Here is a 13194-nt window from a genome sequence, read left to right on the forward strand (position 1 = left end):
TATACCAGCGATCAGAAAATCGCATTGCAAAGTCCCCTAGTGAGACTAAGAAAAAAATAATAATCATATATGGTATCATCTGAATCATATCCACATGCAATAAAGTTAAAAAGAGAAAAAAAAGTTATGGATTTGTTCACTTTACTTCAATAGATTGCCAGAAAGACTTTGAATACTGGCATAAAAGGCAGGGAGTGAAGGCAGAGGAAGCAGTGGCGGTGCACATCTATATGCATCGAATAGTGTGTGTCACAAGAAATCTGTCAAAAACGTTTAAATAAAAAAGGGACAGAATATAAAAAAAATTTCACATAGGAGCAAATCAAGGACTTCAAGGATTTTTTTTTTTAATAGAGAGGTAAATGCTTCATAAGGATGATGCCAAGAGAATAATGTCACACCTCCACTTCTCATAGACAGAGGTCATTATTAATTACATAGCATGGTGATTTACCAGACACAATTATTGTTAGTACTTTAATTAGGACTTCATTGTCTGACAAATTCCCTCTTCAATCCCACAAGAAAACCTTTTCGCTGTGATTTGCATAATTAATTATGTGCATGAACAGTATTGTAAAGACCTGGTTAAAAGTCTGTGCCCTGTAATTATGATTTTACTTCAAGCGTAATACGTTCCTCTTACCACACTTCATCTCACCACTTGAAATCTTTAGCTAACAATTTATATTTTTTCCAAAAAGAACATAGAGGGCTTTAAAGGGAATCTGTCAGCAGGTTTTTGCTATGTAATCTGAAGACAGAAGGAAATAGAGGATGAAACACAGAATTCAGGGATGTGTCACTTGTCAAAGTGTGTGCTGTTTACTAACTGTGAAGGATTTATCACTAAGATATTAACATTGCTGGACTAAACTAGTCTGGAAACGCCCCCTCCTGTGATAAGCGCCTCACTGTCTATTGACTTTGTATATACAGAGCCTGGTGTGGGCGGGGTTAGCTTTCTCAGCTCTGCTTCATGTTACATTTAAAATCTATGATTGTTTGGAGAACTGCTGCACCCAGTAAACCAAGTGATACATTGTTGGATTCAGCTTCTCTGACTACATTACACCACTCAGAGGAGGTAGCAAAAACCTGCTGACCGATTCCCTTTAAAGGGACACTATCTTCAGAAAATGATGCATTTTTTAAATCTGGTTATTGTGTTAGATTTATCTTTTTTTTTTTTTAAAGGCAATTTTCATATTGTGATCTTTATTAAAAAACAAAATTAATAATCTTTCAATTTCACTTTTTTTCCCCAATTTCATTTGTATTAATTCTTTTTTTTTTCCTTAATAAGAAAAATAAAACAGTCAAATAACATCAAATGGTAAATACAAAAGAAAAAGAATCAGTCTAATAGTATCGTACGAAAAAAGACAGTAGACAACTGTTGCATTTTTGTTCCAGTATACAGCAGGGTAAAAGAAGAAAAATAAGATATAAACAGCTTACTATCTAGTACATCATATGGATCATGAATCATTACTATAATCTTGCAGTCGTCTTAAAGGCCACTGTGGCTTTTTTTTTTTCTTTTTTTTAAAGAGATTTCTGGATTTTATTAACACAAATTTTAATATGGTGAAAAAAAATATTGCCAATTAACACAAAAGTCTGATTAAAACAATTCAGGACCAGACTATTTACCCCACTTCCTGACCAGGCACATTTTTGGGTTTTATTGTACATGCTCTCTTAAAGAGCACCCGTCAGCAGGATTGTGCATACAGATGAATATGTAAGCAGAGCACCAGATAGAGCACACCCCCCACAGGCCGCCCCAGAGCACGAGCATATCATTATCTCCAAACTGAAAGTAAAGATTACACTAGAACCACAGGACTGATTTAATCAACCAAGGTATCATTTTAATCAGTGTAATGTCGCCCTCCTGACAGTGTATGTAGTTTACTGAGCACAATCCTGCTGACAGGTGCGCTTTAAAGGGAATCTGTCAGTAGGATCAACCCTCCTAAGCCGCCTATATGGGCATGCAAGTCATAGGAAGCTGAGAAAAATGACTCCTTAATATATGAAATACGACGTCTTAGTCCAGAGAAATCTGTATTTTTCGCAATCTGTAAATGAGCTGTTCATATCAATGGGCCGGTCACAGATCTGCATGAGCATTTTAAATAAAAGGGGGAGTTACCAGTGTGAGAAATGTAATAACTGACAGAAAATGAATATTGTATAAGGGAATAGCACACCAAAAATAGGCACAAAAAGTAATGTTTTTAAATGCTTTTAATTTTCTACCCTCATATCCAAAAAAAAGATGTAGCAATGTTTCTGGTAATGTACCCTTCATCAGGCCATAAATAGGATATACTGGTACTTCATACACTGGAACAAGAGGGCATTATGCACTTTTTTCATCCAAGAAAGACATTCCACATATACTTTATTCAAAGCCTGACGAAGGGTACATTACCAGAAACGTTGCTATACTTCACTTAGCGGTGTAATACCTTTTTTCGGATATGAGGGTAGAAAATTGAAAGCATTCAAAGACATTGCATTTTGTGCCTATTTTTGATGTGCTATTCCCTTATACAATAATAATTTTCTGACAAATTAAGGAGTGATGTGCTCTGCTCCATTGGAATAAGCACCCATTTTCTTCCTTGCAATATAAATTGGAGGTTGATCAACCCATCTTTTGTCTAATGTAATAACTGACAGTCTGCTCTCCTGATCTACATGTCTCACACTGGTAATGGCCCCTTTAATTTAGAATAAGCTCTGTAGGGAGATTCTCATGTAGAGGTTAGTAGCATATCCTTCAAAGACTATAATCTGTCTGCAGCTGCAGACAAGAAAACAGTGGGCAGCCGAAGATTTTACAAGACACAACTTATTAACCCAAAATTGTCAGGGTACGAGAGCCGACTTTTTAGCGAAACTCGAGTCGAAACCTCTGGATTGTGGGATCTTGGTATGTAAAGTATGATCCCACAATCCTCTATGACGCCCCACTGTCAAAGCGTGAAGAGCACATTTATTATTGTGTGATCTAGTGCTTTGAACTGAACTAGTGTTGCTAGATGATTTACTAAGCAATTACTGATCGGTTACCGCTGTAATGATTTTAGTTAACGTTAACTGATCTTGCGTTTTCACAGTGGGGGCCACGGAGGATTGTGTGATCTTGCTCTGAATGCCATGATCTCACAACGCAGAATTTTTTGTTGAAAGTTGGGTCCTTTAGCCTGTCATTAGCGACATTTTGGTTAATAAATTATATTTTGTAAAATTATCTATGCCTGCCCACAGTTTTCAGCAAAAAAAAGGAGTAACAGACAGGTGATAGGTACTTTTTAAGTCCTGTGAGGACGAGTCTCCATGTTTTAGACTTGGGTTTTCCCAGCAAAGCCTACATATGCTCAAAAGATTGAGATCTGGGGAGTTTGAAGGCCAAATAATCACCATTAATTTTTTGGTATGTTCCTTAAGACATTCCTGATCAATTTTTGCAGGGTGACAGGATGTATACCCAGCTTAAAGTCCCCAACATCATTAGAGAATATTCCATTAGGGAATTTAGGTAAATAGTATTTATCCAAATAATGTCCACATGAATACCTGTACCCAAGGTTTTCTAGAAGAACATTGCCCAGAACACCTCACTGCCTCCACCAGCTTGCCTACTTCCTGGTGACATCTCTTCCCAGGTAGGACTAAGTTCACATGTCTAGCGATCACCTTTTTGAAACGGCTCTAACAGCAATTAGTTATCCAAGTGGGACAGAAAAAATATGTTTTTCTTTGTAACATTGAAGTCTATGAAAAACAGATCTGTTAAATCACCATCCGTTTTTCTTCCATTTGAAATGGAGCCGTTTATTGCCTTACTGGATCTATTTCAAATGATAATTATTCTGCATGTGAACTTAGCCTAAGCCACAGAATCTGGCTGTCCTCAAGAGGTTTCCAAGAAGAACAGAAGATAAAAAAATTTACATAGCGCTCACAGAGTGATGATAGTTCTAATTCAAAGGGGTAAAATTACAGACTCACCTGGTGTGAGGATGGTCATGGTCATTGGACATCGATCATTACAGCTAGGGACCAGGTTAGCTTTCAAACAATCAAACACAATCTCGCTCTATTCAGAGAACATCCAAACTAGAGATCACTGGCAGTGCCCAATTCTAACAGGTGCTCAGTTGGGGTATGTAACAGTGTAAAGATATGAAAAAGAAAATATCCAGTGCTTAGAGACAGAGTAAAATTAAGGTACCATAAAAACCAAGTTGGTTCAAAGGTGGCTGACTCCAACTTAGAAGGGTTAGTAGTATTATTGGTGGAACACCAAGAACCCATAGGTGGACAAACACCTTCAACATGGATTCCAAGGCTTTTTGACCCTGAGGTTGTTGAGGGATTTGGGAGTTAAGTCGATTTTTTCCACTTGTATCTACTACCCCCTACAGTAGAGCAGTCATCCTTAAACATACCCAATTTTTATGGTGCAGTAGTCTTCCTCTGAGTCTCTGAGTACTGGATATTTTCGTTTTCAAGATGTTCCCAAGCCACCTTCTTTCATTGTCCACCATTCCAGTTCTAAAGTTCTAAAAGCCTTTTGTAACCATTGTTGTTAGTGGACAGAGGTAAGGATGGACACACTGACCCAGCTCTTTACGGATCAAGCTGTCATGCACCGTGTGTTCTGACACCTTAATGTTATTGCCAACTTATTCAGTAATTTGTTACATCTCTTCTGTGTGATCAGGTCAGCCAGATCTGCCAGTTTCTCCTGCTCCCAACACATCAACTTCAAGAACTGACTGTTCACTTGCTGCCTAATAAATCTCATGCTGTGTAAGGTGCCATAGTGCCATTGTAATGAGATAATCAATCTTATATAAGTCACTTTACAATAGTTCTAATTTAATGGTTGATTGGTTTATATTGTGGTAAATAACATCAACATGGGGAACTATAAAATCAGGGTTTTCACATATTGGTAGTGAGTTATGCAAAAAAAAAAAAAAGAAAATTGACCCCTTTTTGAGGCAGTTTTGGACATGTTTTTTTTTTACAGGAAAAAACATCTCAAAACAGTGTTAAATTGATGAAAAAGTGGTCTCGCTGAGCAGTAATTGGTCTCGGAGCACACTACCAGTATATGGTAAATAAAGTAGAGTTATAGACTGAGCGGGCAAGATGTCAGAAATGTGCTTTGATTTTCTATTTAAGGATATTATGTGTTGTGTTCCCTTTTGTCCACACTCCTGTCCCCAAGGACTGAGGTCAGGTATTGTACCGCAGCTCCGAGCTGTGTGACCCCATCACTGGCAGAGAGCAGTCAGCTTATCGGCTACAGGTGAACATCCCAGATTTACCCTTTCCTCGGCTTGATTTATTGGTTTGACAGCTATTATAATACATTATAAGGACAAGTTCGGGGAGTTCATAATAACCGTGCAAAGCTTTGTTCTAGAAATGTTATCAAACAACCACATCGTCCTGAGTCAGTCCGCTGTAACATCGATCATGACAAAGAATAATTCAATGCCGAAAGGGAGAAAGGGAGCCATAACAATTAGCGTGGCAAGTGCACGATAATGGAAACAGTCAAGAATAGTACTATTATTAATAAAATAACAATATATTCAATTCCAGCTGTACAGTAACTCAGACGGATCTCCAGGGAGCGCCGGCTCTGCCACAGCTTCCCTCCTTCCATTCCTAACTGAAATATCATGCACCGAATAGAGCAATGTGCTGTATGTTAATGTTGTATGATCCAGGTCAACTCAATGGGGAAATAATAGGGAAGGATTGAAAACAAGAGTGATGCCCCCAGAGACGCTCACTGCAAACACAAATTGGCAATGTATTTAAAATAAAACAGATGGTTGCAAGTCATAATGTTAACTAAATATACCCAATCTGCATCTAACCCAGTAAAGGATTTCATGCTCATGTGCTACCTGGATTTCTCTGTTCTATGGGTTCATTTTCAGCAGGACGTAGGGTATGAACAGTCATTTGAAAAAAAAAAAAAAAAAAGTACCTTCTCAATGCAAATTGTGCTGATGAACCATAACTAGCAACTGCACTTATATGTCACGCAAGGTAAGGGAAAGACTAAGTGGAACACAAAGGAAAAAGGGGGAGGAAATCCAAACTCCAAACACAAGGGAAAGGGGGAGTGGAGACCCCTAGGCAGATCTAATAACACCCTGCCTACCCTATGGTCCCTATATAGGTTCCACACCTATCGCCGATCAGAAACCTAAGCCCTGAATGTCCCTAGAGCTTGGCCCCAGACAGGGGGAGAAGGTGAGCACTGGTCAAGCCCCACTACAAACTAAAGACAACAAGGTAGACAAACTAAGGGGATATACTTAGCTTGAGCAGACAGAGATAACGCCAACTGTCCTCCAAGGGCACAGAGAAGAAACTAGCGGACTGCTAATGCTCCAAACCTAAACAGAGGTACATAGAACTATCACCGGTGACTCTCTGGAGAAACTGAGACTATTTAACTACCCAGCAAGTGTGTGTCAATCAGCAGCAGAAGGTGGAGGTCGCTGCTGGGTCCTAAATGAAGAAGGATATAACTATACTACAGAGATGAGGGAATCAAGAAGGCGTCTGCAATGCCAAGCGCAGTGACCTTCTACAGCCGAATCCACAGTGACTATCTGTCCCAGCTGACACACCCATGACATTATGGCTCATTCAGATGTATGAGTACATATGAATGCTAATGAACAGACTGACAGCAAGTCTCCAGACCCGAGCATGACACCTTTTTGTATTTGTACAAGGCTGTCCCTCTCATGTCGGGTGAGGCCCGATCAGTCAGTGCATTGTGGTCCGATCTCGAACATTTGAATGAGCCTTTACTTTACTGTTTCCATCCTAATGCCTTATTTTTACAGCGCTGAGTCTGCCTTCTAGCGTAGTTTGTCGTGCGTTGCATCAGTTTTTGTTTCATATATTTTTAGATTAACTGTGTGTTATTTATTCATATTTGTTCTGTTTTTTGTTGCTGTTAAGTGATTAACTTCTTTTACCATTCTTGTAATATTGCTGAAATAGGATAATGAAAATGGAAATAAATAGGCACTTTCATTTTTTTTGAATATTGAATCAACAGCTTTGGGGAATTTTTTTTTTTATTTTTTTACACTAATGTATGTGTTTTGGGCTAAAAATAATTTCTGCAATTGGGTTTTATTATAAATGTTGTCTTCTATAGCCTCTATGTTACACTGTCTATTACCAGCAGCAGAAATACTCATCTAAAGTCAGTTGGTTCTGACGGGAGTGTTTGAGACTCATCTTTTTTTTTACTGAGTTTCTGGGTGCAGATTTATGACAGCATGAGCTGAATTTTAATGGAAAGGAGCTCAGAAAAAGATCAGATAAAACAGTTACAAACTCTCCAGTCAGAACCAGCTGACTGACTGATTCTTCGTTAACTCATTCAGAAGCCAGCAAATTGCAAAGAAACATAACAGCCCATAAAAGTCAAATAGTGCAAATTTTATAAAGAAACTGAAGTCCAAAACATATTTTTAGCCCAAAAAAAGTTAATTTAAAAGTGTTGGATTGAGTGAGAGGAGATACATTAACCGTTGCAGGTGCTCCCCGCGTCACGTGCTGAGAAGTGTGTACATGACAGTTACGCATTAAACTTGCATCATACTTCATTTTTAGATTTTATCATCAGCACAATTTGAACCATTTTATGCCCCTTTTGTTGTGCTAATTATTGGTGGTCCCGGATGTTGCGCTGATACATATGGATTGGAATTCAGGGTTTAAGGTCTAGACAACCCTTCTAGACAAATGAGTGGTAACTGTTAATGAACATTTCAGTTGTATGCTCACTGTTTACAACAAAAAAAAACTACTTTTCACTTTTTGGCTTTGTATACACAGTGCAGATCCTGTGCAGTATCCTGCAAATGGATAAAATCTTACAAGAGATTTGCATCACAAAATATTATGTAAATTTCACCTCCCTGTTTTTCCTGTCTTTATTGAGCATGAAAAGATTAAAGGCAATCTGTCAGTAAGACTTTCACTAAGAAACTAGGGGTAGCATAGGATAGGGTAAAATATTTCCAATGATAGCTACTTCATCACCCTCCAGTGTTGCCTTTCACGGAGATTAATCTTTTATTCATGTGCAACTTAGTTTTCCAAGTGCACTATTGGGAGTATCAGTGCACTTGAGGTCTACTGCTCTTCTTTACTTCTCCCCTTCGGCGCTGCCCCACTTCATCATTGGCAGTGTAGAGCCTCTGCTGCACAACATCACTACTATTTCCTGTAAATGAAGAAGTGGGGGTGGCACAGCGAGTGTTTGCTTCCTCCATCTTATACCCATCAGGGGGATTGTTACGGTGTACCCTGAAATTGGTAGAACCCCACATGTGAACACTTTCTTTTGTCCAACCCAACTTTTATATGATTGACCCTGGGTTCGGGTTTCCAGGACGGCCTGCATTGGACTATTTATAAATTGCTGTTTATGACTTGACCGTGGGCTAATTTAGGGGCCAGGGCCTTGCATTTCAATTATCCTGTGTTTCTAGCTACTCCCTCCATACAGCACATAGGAAATATTCAGCTTGGTCATAATGACCATTTGCTAACCCTTTGAAGCTCAGAGTGACCAGCGTGGGGTGTGGGGATTGACACTTCTGTACTTATAGCAAGAAGACCCCTTTGTTCTGAGTTCTTGCAATACTGGTAAATCCAGGTTGTCCTTTTGTGTATGACAGTAGGTTTGTAGGGCAGACCAAACTCCATGCAAATTCATTTTCCTTACAATAACAATGAGGGACAGCTTGAAGGATCTTTTCCTACTGGGAGAAAATACTTATGAAAATGAGTCAGCTAGTCACATCAAACTATTTCAAAACTTCGCAAAACTTGGTTAACTAAATCAAACATCAAATCCAAAAGATCTCAAATACTTGTTATTTCTAGCTAAAGCTGTAGGACTAGTGTGACCTATAACCAGTTGTACTCCAGTTCTAGATGATGGAGGAGGCTTCTAACCTCTAGACCAAAAGAATATGAGCAGTCATTGATCACATTTTTACAAATGTGTAGTACTGAAAACCAAATATTAAAAAAAGAAGCAAAAAAAGAATCTTATTGAAGACGGAGGCCCGATGCTATCGCATCGGGAGGGCGGTAATGTCAAGATGGGGGCAGGCTTTGCAGCGTTAAGAATCCCCCCACCCCAATGTGCTCACCCACCTATCCACTCTCTCTCTCCCCCATGTGCTGACTTCTCCCGTCTGTGCTCTCTTCTTTGACCTGTCTACCCCATGTGCTATCCCCCTTGTCTGATGTCTCTCTCCTTCCTGTGCTGTGTTCTCCCCTCATGGGCTATTCTGTTTGAGCTGTCTCCCCCCTGTGCTGTCTCTCTCCACCCCCCTGTGTGCTTTCTCGCTCCCCCATCTGCTGTCTTCTCCTCTCATGTGATCTCTTCTTTGACCTGTGTACCCCATGTGCTCTCCCCCTTGTCTGCTCTCTCTCTCGCCACCCGTGCTGTCTTCTTCCCTCATGTGTTCTCTCGTTTGAGTTGTCTCCCCGCGCAGTAAATCAGACCACCGCCATCTTTGTGCAGGCAGATAGCGGCGGTCACATTAAAACATGCGCATGCACTCCTCCTGTACAAAGATGTCGGCGGTCAGTGTATCATTAGGCTGATCCCGGCGGCATGTACGGTGTGTTCACGATTGTGCTCCGCTGGTGGTACCGTGCAAGAGGCTGGTACCACCAGTGGTTTCCATATTGAGACACCCATCACTTGGGTGTCCCAATATGGTGGTCGGCGAACTTTCGCCGCTTGGAATCCTGGAATCCGGACACATCTGGACGGAACAGCATGTGAAGACATTACAAGGTAAGTATATTAGAGATTTGACCAAGTAATTATTTATAATCCTATTAAAAAGGTGCTGTTTTATCAGACAGTGATTTTACCAGTGAAAGGCCACAGTTAAATACACATTTTCCCTATTGAAGCTGCTGCAAGGGAAATATAAGATCACACTGCAATAAAACTAAGCTGCCATGTTTGGTAATAATGTACAACCCATTTAAAGAGGATGTCCACCACAAGGACAACCCCCTTCTCATTCTGAATGTTTTACCCAGTTAAAAAACGTATACACACCTCCCATGTCGGTGCTGTCCCAGCGGTGTTGGCCCTCACATGAGGATGTTATGTCACCCGAGCCCTGCGCCCAATCACCTCCGACTTCACTGTCTCTGTCTTCAGATGTATCGAATATCAACAGGAAGTCTGGGCTCCTGCTGCTCTCTTGACTTCCGCTCAATGTTCGATTTGTCTGAAGGCGGGGACAGTGAAGCTGGCGGTGAATGGGCGCAGGGCTCCCGTGACATAATGTGATGTGAGCCCTGAGAATAAGAGTGCCATCACTGCTGGACCAGCGCTAGCACAGGAGAGGAGTATAAGTGTTTTTATTTTAACAGGGGCAAACAATTAGATTGAGAAGAGGTTGTCCTAGTAGTGGACATCCCCTTCCTTAGTGCGTCAATGTCTGGAGCTGCCCTGTACACAGAGCCCATAAGCCATATGTGGCTCTAAAATATTCTTTTGTCTCTTTAGGACATAAGGTTATCTTTATTTAGAGGAAAGTCTTCTAGTGTAGCAGCTGGCATATCGGTCATCGTTTGCCATCCAGTGACGTAAATGGACCACAGCAATTCAGTCATGACCGGTCTCTGCGGTCATAAAAAATACAATTATAGATGACCTCTATGACACATCATATTGTAATTCCAATCAGAACAAACATCTTAATCGTCAGCTTCCTTGATGGGGATGGTTTCGTTGCTTTTCCCTGCTTACTGACTGTTGAAACTATATCATAAACCATTGCAAATTCTCCCGGTGGAACTGTTCTGCCAGCACAACTAAAGGATAACATTTTATTTAGATCACATATGAATAAACCATTACAAAGCATTCATTTGCCAGCTATTCAGGTAATTGAAGATGGATAATCCGCAGTGTTGCTTTCCTAGGCACAAGGCAATGGGAAAGCCCTCCTAAAAGCTGATCGACAGACAGATTATTAAGGAGCAGCGGTTTACACTCCCAGCCCACTTTCTGCCAATTCAATTAAAATCAAAGCTTTAGACGAGTTGTAGTGCATCGCGCTCAGCACTTTATCCCTGCTATCTGGAACATAATATAATTACAGATTCTGTCCTGTAACAATCGTTGTATTATCTGGGAGGGTGAGTTATTGGAATGCCAAAAATGCATTTTTTGGTGGTGAAATTCTAGGCTAGATTTCCATAAACTTACACCAATGTATTAATAAACTGCATGAATAACAACTGCATTACATATTTATATGATTGGAATTGCTCCTTTTGTGAATATGAAATTTCTAATTACAATGTTGCCAAAGAATTCAAATCCTGCAATTGTCCTATGAATCAGCAGAGTGCAGGTTGATGTGACTGCTCTATTTTAAGGGCCATCATCCTGGGCTATTCTACAGTCCCTTTTCGATGGGCCAATAATCGTCCTGCGAGTGTCTTAGAAACGCTCCTTCTTAACTACTGGCTGGTGTCAACATGCCGGCAATCATCCAACGGAACGTAAAAGGATGATTAGTTGGGCAATTGGATCATTTGTGTCGACAGCACGTGGCAGCACATTGTGTGGTATAAACAGGGGATGCACTGATGACCACAAGATGATCTACGGGGACAATTGTTGTACAAATGATAACAGGCCTTAAAGCCTCATTCAGACAATGTTTTGGTCCATGTCCTATTCCAGAAGTGACGGCACCCATAGCCACAGCAGTCAATGGCACAAGGCATGTGAACAATTTCTCACAAGTATCCTCATGGGAAAAAAAATCACAGCATGGACTATCCGACACTATTTCAGATTGCTTGAATTGTGCCAAACAACACATACAGTGGTGGCCAAAAGTATTGGCACCCCTGCAATTCTGTCAGATAATACTCAGTTTCTTCCTGAAAATGATTGCAATCACAAATTCTTTGGTATTATTCTCTTCATTTAATTTGCTTGCAAGGAAAAAAACACAAAAGAGAATGAAGCAAAAATCAAATCATTGATCATTTCACACAAAACTCCAAAAATGGGCCAGACAAAAGTATTGGCACCCTCAGCCTAATACTTGGTTGCACAACCTTTAGCCAAAATAACTGCGAACAACCGCTTCCGGTAACCATCAATGAGTTTCTTACAATGCTCTGCTGGAATTGTAGACCATTCTTCTTTGGCAAACTGCTCCAGGTCCATGATATTTGAAGGGTGCCTTCTCCAAACTGCCATTTTGAGATCTCTCCACAGGTGTTCTATGGGATTCAGGTCTGGACTCATTGCTGGCCACCTTAGAAGTCTCCAGTGCTTTCTCTCAAACCATTTTATAGTGCTTTTGGAAGTGTGCTTTGGGTCATTGTCCTGCTGGAAGACCCATGACCTCTGAGGGAGACCCAGCTTTCTCACACTGGGCCCTACATTATGCAGCAAAGTTTGTTGGTAGTCTTCAGACTTCATAATGCCATGCACACGGTCAAGCAGTCCAGTGCCAGAGGCAGCAAAGCAACCCCAAAACATCAGGGAACCTCCGCCATGTTTGACTGTAGGGACCGTGTTCTTTTCTTTGAATGCCTCTTTTTTTTTCCTGTACACTCTATGTTGATGCTTTTTCCCAAAAAGCTCTACTTTTGTCTCATCTGACCAGAGAACATTCTTCCAAAACGTTTTAGGCTCTCTCAGGTAAGTTTTGGCAAACTCCAGCCTGGCTTTTTCATGTCTCGGGGTAAGAAGTGGGGTCTTCCTGGGTATCCTACCATACAGTCCCTTTTCATTCAGACGCCGATGGATAGTACGGGTTGACACGGTTGTACCCTCGGTCTGCAGGGCAGCTTGAACTTGTTTGGATGTTAGCCGAGGTTCTTTATCCACCATCCGCACAATCTTGCGTTGAAATCTCTCGTCAATTTTTCTTTTCCGTCCACATCTAGGAAGGTTAGCCACAGTGCCATGGGCTTTAAACTTCTTGATGACACTGCGCACGGAAGACACAGGAACATTCAGGTCTTTGGAGATGGACTTGTAGCCTTGAGATTGCTCATGCTTCCTCACAATTTGGTTTCTCAAGTCCTCAGACAGTTCTTTGGTCT

The 13194-nt window shown here is 40.7% G+C and overlaps 1 protein-coding gene across 7 annotated transcripts in view; it reads right to left on the reverse strand.

Annotated features, from left to right (window-relative positions):
• Positions 1 to 13194, reverse strand: part of PLCH1 (phospholipase C eta 1) — a 367659-nt gene that overhangs the window by 158853 nt on the left and 195612 nt on the right. The gene's annotated exons all lie outside the window — the stretch shown is intronic.

The sequence above is a fragment of the Phyllobates terribilis genome, unplaced genomic scaffold (genome assembly GCF_046119375.1).
Source record: "Phyllobates terribilis strain yellow unplaced genomic scaffold, ASM4611937v1 Scaffold_3__8_contigs__length_932513732, whole genome shotgun sequence".
NCBI lineage: Eukaryota > Metazoa > Chordata > Amphibia > Anura > Dendrobatidae > Phyllobates > Phyllobates terribilis.